Source organism: Buceros rhinoceros, unplaced genomic scaffold (genome assembly GCF_000710305.1).
Source record: "Buceros rhinoceros silvestris isolate BGI_N320 unplaced genomic scaffold, ASM71030v1 scaffold17827, whole genome shotgun sequence".
NCBI lineage: Eukaryota > Metazoa > Chordata > Aves > Bucerotiformes > Bucerotidae > Buceros > Buceros rhinoceros.
The window spans coordinates 55,402-63,636 of record NW_010422955.1 but is presented as its reverse complement, the minus strand read 5'-3'; positions in this window follow the sequence as shown (position 1 = coordinate 63,636).

The following is an 8,235-nucleotide window of genomic DNA, read 5'->3' as shown; positions in this document are numbered from 1 at the left end:
GAGTGAAGCATGAAAACTTTCCGTTGGTACCCCAACACAGGGGAACAGGGCTTGACCGGCAGGGAGCAGCAAGAGCAGCTGCCAGGGAGGGAGGAGCAAGTGGAGCAGCATGTGCACCCTGCCCAGGGATGAGGAATGAAGTTCTCCTTTTCCAGCTGAAGGTAGGTCAGTAAAGAGGGAAGAATTGTGTCTCAGAGGCATCATTCCTTCTTTGGGTCTCTCCTGACTGTTGTGCAGCTACAGATTGGTCCATATACACGTTTAACCCTAATTGCTTGTACTTGTTGCCATCTCTCCTGCCTATCAGCATGCCTGTACTGTAAATTATAGATCATTTCTGTGTGATTCAGTTCAATTTGATGGGAGACAGTCCAGTGCTCACATCTTCCCTTCTTCTTTTACGGTATATTTTTAGTGCAATTTCTTCAAAGATGCAAGATGAGTTTATACACATATTAGCCTTTTAACATACTAGAACAAATGAGATACTAATTAAATAAAATAAACTCTTGCCATTTTATCTTACAATAGGGAACGGCTGTCTTCACAAATACATCCTGAAGATATTACTCTGTCTTTTGTTTAGCTTGAATGCAGCAGGTAGCCAGGAAATAAACTATAATATTGTACACATATTGTATTTTACTGGCATTTGACTTTATGAATTCTGTTAGCGTTTGCTGCACCGTTTGTAATCAGTTATGTCATTATTGGCTTTGCATGCAATGGGAGCTGAGGATGATTGGACCAGGCATCTGGCCCCAGCTGGGACCTCCTTGGACTACTAGGCTCAGTGTGCTGCTTTTCCTTGGCCTCACTTGGAACTGATCCTTTCTAGTGCTGAGGATTATCCTGAAAGATGCTGAGTGGTTTTGGTGATCAGCTGCTTCAGCAGGGGTTATCAGTGTGTTGCCAGGGTGGTCTCAATCCCTCGCACTATCACTCTGCTTGAGAAGACTGAAGAAATTGCTTCTCTGCAGGGCCTCAGTGAACTCAGCTGCAAATGGAGTATAACAGCAATTAGCAGATCTTTCAAAGGAGTGATATTAGTTAATTAATGTCCCTGGAGTGTGTCGAAGTCAGCGTGTATTTCAGGAAGGAGAGGTAGCACACAAGCCAGTGGACTCCAGTTTTGCCATGAGCAGAGCTGTCCTCTGCTTACACAGATAATCTGCTTTGCTCTCTTCCTACTGAACTAGAAATTAACAAGGCATTTTTAGGAAACATAGTTAAAAAGGAAATGTTCATAGTCCTGGAGTTAGGCAGAAACAGAACTAACAGCCAGCAAATCCTTCGGTAAATCCTGAACTTCCTAGACTGGATCCTTAAGCAGTAGGTTAAAGCCACATCTTTGTAGGTTTCACAATAGTTGCCCTGTACAGTGAACAGATCTGGAGTTCTATTCTTGATTTAAGAATTAATTAAAAATTAAATTCAAAACCCCTGGCATTTATGTAATATTATGCAAAACCACCTTGTGAGAAAATAACAAAGTGTTATCTTCTACAGTGCTGATTTCACAGCTGTCTGAAGTGTAGTTTCTGCAGGGTTTTGTGCGGTTGTATGTGTGGATATGGTGTATTCCTGTCAAGTTTTACAACGATTCACTAAATGGCTGCAATATGTGACTGGGAGTTTGGCATGACTGTGTCTAAGAATGGGAGATAGCTTCAAGAGCAAAGCCTTAGAATTAACAAAAGCTGTACTTCTGGACCAGGAGGCTGGAGATTTGCAAAATATGGACAGAACTTGAAAGTAATGACGAAGTCTCCTTTACTAGGCAGATTCAGTGTTGTTATATGAGATCACTGCACTACTCAGTACGTACATGGCAGGTTTGTACCTGCATGAACCCAGAGATTTAAGACAGGAAAGGCATAATAAGGAACCACGGAATTTTGGAGTCTGTGGCACATATGCTCAGACAACTCTGTGTAATCACTGAAGATTGGGAAGGGAGTGTTCCCGTGCCCTGCAGAGACCATCCCTGAGCCCAGCCACCACTGGGGTCAGAGCCACAATGTGCATCTCTGTGGCTTTCTGAAACCTCCCTTTTCCCAAATAAGACAACAGCAACAGATGTAGATATTCAGCACAGGAGAATCACACAAAAGATGAAAACTCTAAACTGAAAAAAATGTAGAGGATGAAAAATTCTTGTGTCAGCAGGCATGTAAATCGCTGTGAATGCTTGAGAAGGAAAAATAACACTCTGGCTCAGAGGTAGAAATAAATCTTTGGCTCTACTAAAGAGGCTAATTCAGTGTTTAAAGAAATAGTAAACCTTGGGAGCTTTCTGGAATGATTGCTTTTGAAAACATGAATCACAAAATCTCCCCTGAAGCTGTTGGGTGCAGATATGAATTCTAACAGGAGGCTGCCAAGAACAAAACCTTCAGTTTTGTTGCAGTCTTCAGTTGCAGTCTGAAGCAAAGTATTTTTTCTTCTGTCCTATAATGTGAACTAATGTGGGGGCTGCTACCATTTTTTATGTAGCATAAGGACAGAATTATTCCTTGAAAGCTGTTCCTTGGTCTTAAGTGCCATTTTCTTTCCACCATGGTTTCTTGTGCTGTACGCCACAGACGGGAGCTGGAAACTCTTGTGCTCTAGCTCTGCCTTTAAGCCTGATTTTTCTGTAAGGTCCAAGGGGAACCTCTGTATGCCTGAGTTTCCCTCTCTAGGAAATACTCAGATCTGGAAGAGTGATATTCATCTACCATATGGGATGCTGGCAGGAGTAATTATAAGAACAAATTCAGAAAAGGAGCCTCTCCAGCAAGGACTTTGGACCGTAATTCCTAAGACTTGTGATGTACTGAAATTAATGCAATATAATTAAAGAGTATTTTTTTAGTTTTGTTTTAAAATAAAAGAGGAGAATTTAAAAGAGTTTTTAAGATCTTGCTTGTGATATTTCAGATATTGGCGACAGTTTTTAAATAAACAGAAGATAAGCACGTAGCATCAAGAGTCCTTGAAAAAAGTCTTTCCAGTTCAGCCATGAACCCTGTGCTAGAGCTATGTCATTTTTATATAGTACATGTTCACACCATGTATGATTTCTTCCCTGCCTGCTATAGAGACCCCTCCATATTCACTGTCCAAGAAGTTGTGGCCATCTTCACTACCAAATTGCTCACCCTGTATCTGATGATGCCTTCTACAGATAGAATAGAAAAGAAATAGGAGTGGAATGGAATGGAATGGAATGGAATGGAATGGAATAGAATAGAATAGAATAGAATAGAATAGAATAGAATAGTTCAGTTGGAAAGGACCTGCAACAATCATCTAGTCCAACTGACACATTGAAACTCCTTATATTGGCAGGGAGTATTTCTGAAACCTTTTCTAACCAGGCTACTGCTTGCTTAGAGGTGATCAACAGGCCTACATTTCTCGTATATGGATTAGCTGCCTGTGCAAACTCTTTGCCGATTCTTAATATAACAGAAGAAGCAGGTATTTTCTAAAAACCTATAGTGAGAAAAAGAATGTGATTTACTAAATAATTAGCTTTTTAAATAGAGACACATCTTTGCAAAGCATGACAAACAAAGTCAGATCTTTAAGTCTGCTTTCTATTTTGACACAGACCTAAATCAGATAAAGCCTGGAGACTACAAGTCCAATTGAGTTGGGACTGATTAATAGCACCCAGGTTTTTCACCCTCACATAAAGTCTGACATGGCTTTTCTCTGCACAGCACTGTTGTTTCAGCTGTTCTCAGGAAGAGCACAGCAGTTTGGCTGGCAGGCCTTTCACCTCGTGCAGTGCGCGGGATCCTCGTACATAAAAATAAAGTCTTCTCTAAGAGAGACATTAGGTTAATTGAGAAACTTATATCCCATTGATGCTAAAGCTTCAGCTACACGGTGATTTTTGCCTCATAAATCCTTTTGGATTTTATATAGGAATTAAAGAAAGGAAAACACCTAATAAAGAATATAAAAAAACCCCAGCTTATTTTTTTGGCAGTTTGAGCAGCCTTCCCTCCTAGCCTGGATCAGTTACATTGAAATGTAAGTGAATTACTTCCCTTTTTTGGATACTGTTAAAACATACAATGCTGAACTATGGTTAGTAAGAGGTAAAAATAAAGGAGGGTGTCCCACATCATTATTTCCATTGGTCAGTGCAGGGCATTCAGCAAAGAAATAGCAGCCCAATCAAAAATCTGGCAACATTACTGCAGCTATGCCCAGGGCTTCCTTGAAACCTCTGGCATTTCTCATCTTACATTATTTGCTTTTAACTGCAGGGGGAAGGAGAGTAAATGCTACTAAACAGCACAAACAGGTGAGGACTGAAATATCTAATCAAATACGCACGTAGGAACTTGAAATACTAAACAGAGCAATGCAAATTAAATGACAATTTATACCCATGCAGAAACCAACAAAACAAACAACAGATCAAGATCTCTTTTTCTTTATGTATTCGAAATACATGGCTCGGGAAAATTCTGAACAGTGCAAGATATTATCAAGTCTTTAGGATGTCACAAGTTGGTTAAATGTCATCGAATATCAGATGTCTATAGACATCTGAATCTAGATGGTCTTTAAAGGTCCCTTCCAACCCAAACCGGTCTGTGATACTTTAACGCCCACATCTGAGTGGTCTTTATGTCAGCGAGGAGAAAAGGGCAGTTACACAGAGCCATACTTCTGTCCTGTTTTAGAAGTCTACCCTTGCTTGAGATGGATTGCATCCTATGAGAGCTTTTTCTCTCTCAACTATGGAAAGAATTTGGATTACTCAGACAGAGCTATCCAAAGCCAGGTGAGATAAACCTCTCTCTCTGTTTCTCCACTGCAAGTACAGGTTGTATTTGACTGAGCTGGACACTTAGAGCAGGACACAGAAAATGGACAGCTATGGAAGGAACATGGTAAAAGAAATCAAATTTTCTCACTTACACTGCTACATGCCGTGTTACATTTGGAAGCTCTGATGCAGCAGACACAGACATATTCTTCCCTTAAAGTGCAGACAGGAGTGAGTCACATTTTGGGAAACCCGGATGGTAGTTTGTCTATTGACAAAAACAACTCTACAAAACAGAAAATTCCAGTATCAGGGATAGAAAGGAATGAGAGCTATTATGTAGTCCCTTCTCCTACACATAATATCACTATACTTAGTTTTGGGAGAGCTTAGAACTAAATTGTTTCATGAACTTTGGTAATAGACCCTCCAATTAGTAAGGTGACAACAATTAACTCAAAGCAAATCCTTTTACCTTAGAACAGCTAACTCAGTCCATGGTTACCATCCATAGTTTCTTGTTATTAACCCTAAAGCATTACTTACAGGCCCTCCTGTAAAGCCAATGAAGGATCTTCACAGTGCTGTGTGTCTCTTGATTTTGGTGAGGAACTGAAATGGGCACTAGTAAAAAATTTCGCATGAGTAATTTGTTTCCAGAAACCGTCCCTCAGTGAGTCAGACACACTACAATTCTGAAATTATTCTGGTCTTCACAAAGATTAATGAGGAAGTAACTTATGCACAAGACCAAAATAGATATAATTTGCAAGTGACACTTTCCACTTTTTTTCTGGCGGAGTAATGGATATCAGCAAATGAGTTCTGGGCCCAGATTTCAAAGACTTAATTTTATGTTGAGTAATGCCTTAGGTCTAGAACATCTAAGCTGTTTTGGTGCTTCTCATAGAAACTAGAAGCAGTTCAGTACCCAAATGACTTTGAAGCATTTTCACACTACAAATGCTGTTACTGACATCTGTGTAAATATTTCTGCAGACAATCTGTCAGAATATGGCCCTTAGAATGCTATTTACCCAAAATATCCAACAAAGACACTCAAATTATGTACAACAAGTCCTTGGTTAATAAAATCCTTGGGTAGAGCTGCTATTCAGAGAAATTTTAGCAGGCTGGAGAAATGGATTGATAAGAATCTCTGAAGTTCACCAGAAGAAAATGCAAAGTCCTGCCCCTCGGGAGGAATAACCCCAGTCGCCAGTACAGACTGGATCTGACTGGCTGGGAAGCAGCTTTGATGAAAAAGGTCTTGATCTCTTTATAGAAAACAAGTTGAACATAAGCAAACAATGTGCCCTCGCGGCAAAGAAGGCTAGTGCCATGCTGAGCTTATTAGCAAGAGTCTTGCCTGCAAATCAGGGGAAGCGATCCTTTCTCTCAACTCAGCACTGGTGAGACCACATGTGGAGTGCTGTGTCCAGCAAAGAAATCCTGGTACAACAGAGCAACGTGATCTAGCTGAACCTGCTTCGAACGAGGTGGCTCCTGGGAGTAATTTCCAACCTAAATTATTTTACTCTTCACAAGATGCCTTACCTGTCAAGACTGCAATATCAAATCCATTTAAACTTGCTTCTGATCTCTACCATGTATATGTGCCTTGTTCATATTCTATATTTGCTCTAGATAAGTTTAAAGAATAACACACCTACCAAAAGTAATGAAAGAAATCTGTAACAAAATAGTATTACTTTAGTAGTTTTGAGGTCCTAAAGAAAGGGTGAAATCAGTCTGTCTTCCTAGAGGTTATCTGCATAAAGGGCTGCAGAGTAACTTAGCATCTTAAATACCCTACAGCTTGTGTAACCTGAATAAGCAGATATATGATCACTTATTTTTGCAGTACAGTGGTTTTCCTGCAGAGAAGTGAAAAGTTTGTTTATTGGATGTGGCAAATGGATTTGCTTTTTGTTCATGGTTCTGATAAAAATTGGTGAGAAGTGATAATTCATGCTCAAACATGAAAAGAGTTGAAAATTCAGGAGAGATTTCATTATCACAGAGATATGGGAACACAGGACACAGCAGAGACTTTTAATAACTTCTGATTCATTCGGTAGCAGAATAAGGTAATATTTCTTGCAATTTTCTGGAAAATATGTAATAATTTTATTTTGCTTTAACTTTGGCACTTAAAATTTTACTTTAAGTAAACTATTGGTTTCTGCAGACACCACAATTTGCATGCATATTTCTGTGTATGGGAGAGAAAGCAGATGATTCTGGACACCCACCCTCTCCACTTGAAATGGGTCACACAGCTCCTACCAATTACTGGATTGATCCATTGAACCAGTCAGTCCTTTCATTCAGTTGTCACCAGGGCCATCCAATAATTTAATATGCATTTACTCTACCAGGACGACAGCAAAAGAAAGAGTAAGAGGAGTCTTACACACAGTCTACTAAGCACCTATGATATCTATCCAACAACATCCTCCACACACTGTCTCTTACAGCTTTTTTTCAGAACTAATTTGCAATTACGATTTTACTCTTTATATTTAACCTTCCAGATCCACTTTTGGAATAAAATGTATCTATTATTTTTCTCAGAAATATTGTAAGTGGTTAGGTCCATTGCAGAGATGCTACCTACTACACCTAAGGAATTCTAAATTGGAGATTGACTCTCATTTGGACTCTGATTTCAAAGATCCATGTCTGTACACCAGGCTCAGCTCTGTCCTTGTTTTCTTTGTAGAGTGCAGTCCAATCAGCAGTTACAGAAGTGCTGGCTGTGTACATTATCTATTCGCCCTTGGCTGAAATTTCCCTGCATGTAGTTTTCCAGACAACTGGCTTTCCAGCACATACTGATAGCACTGAAGCAGCAGGTCCCACTGGCTCCAGGTTTCCCCTCCACATAGCAACCATATCACTGGTGTTTCAAAAGCAACTTCTGAACAAGTCCAGACAGCTGGCAGGCAGCAAGAAGAACATAGCATGATGTTCCGGGCATCTAAATTATATATGATGTAAGGCTATAATTAGATACAGTGGACCATCTATAACTGGGAAAACTCTGTTCATTACAGGATGAAGGAATGAAATGATCTTTTAGCAGAACATATCCTTCATAGTATTATGTAGGGGAAAATTCTGTAAAGTGATTTAAGTAAGTTCATACTAAGTCAGACCAAGTCTCCACTGAGCCCAGCATCTCAGCCTTCATAGCAGCATATAGCAGATGTTTACAGAATCACAAAATGGTGATTCTGGACCATCTGGACATGGTCTATGTGACTGTGCTTGAGTGAGGAAAGAGGAGGGGTTGTTGACGGTATGAACTTCAGAGATCCCTTCCAATGTCAACTATTCTGTGTTTCTTTGATTCTGTGACAGTCGAGGTTCCTGTTGGTCCATTTCTCTAGCCTCTGAGGTCACTCCACATGGCAGCACAACCATCTGGCTTATCAAGCACTCCTCCCAGTTTTGTA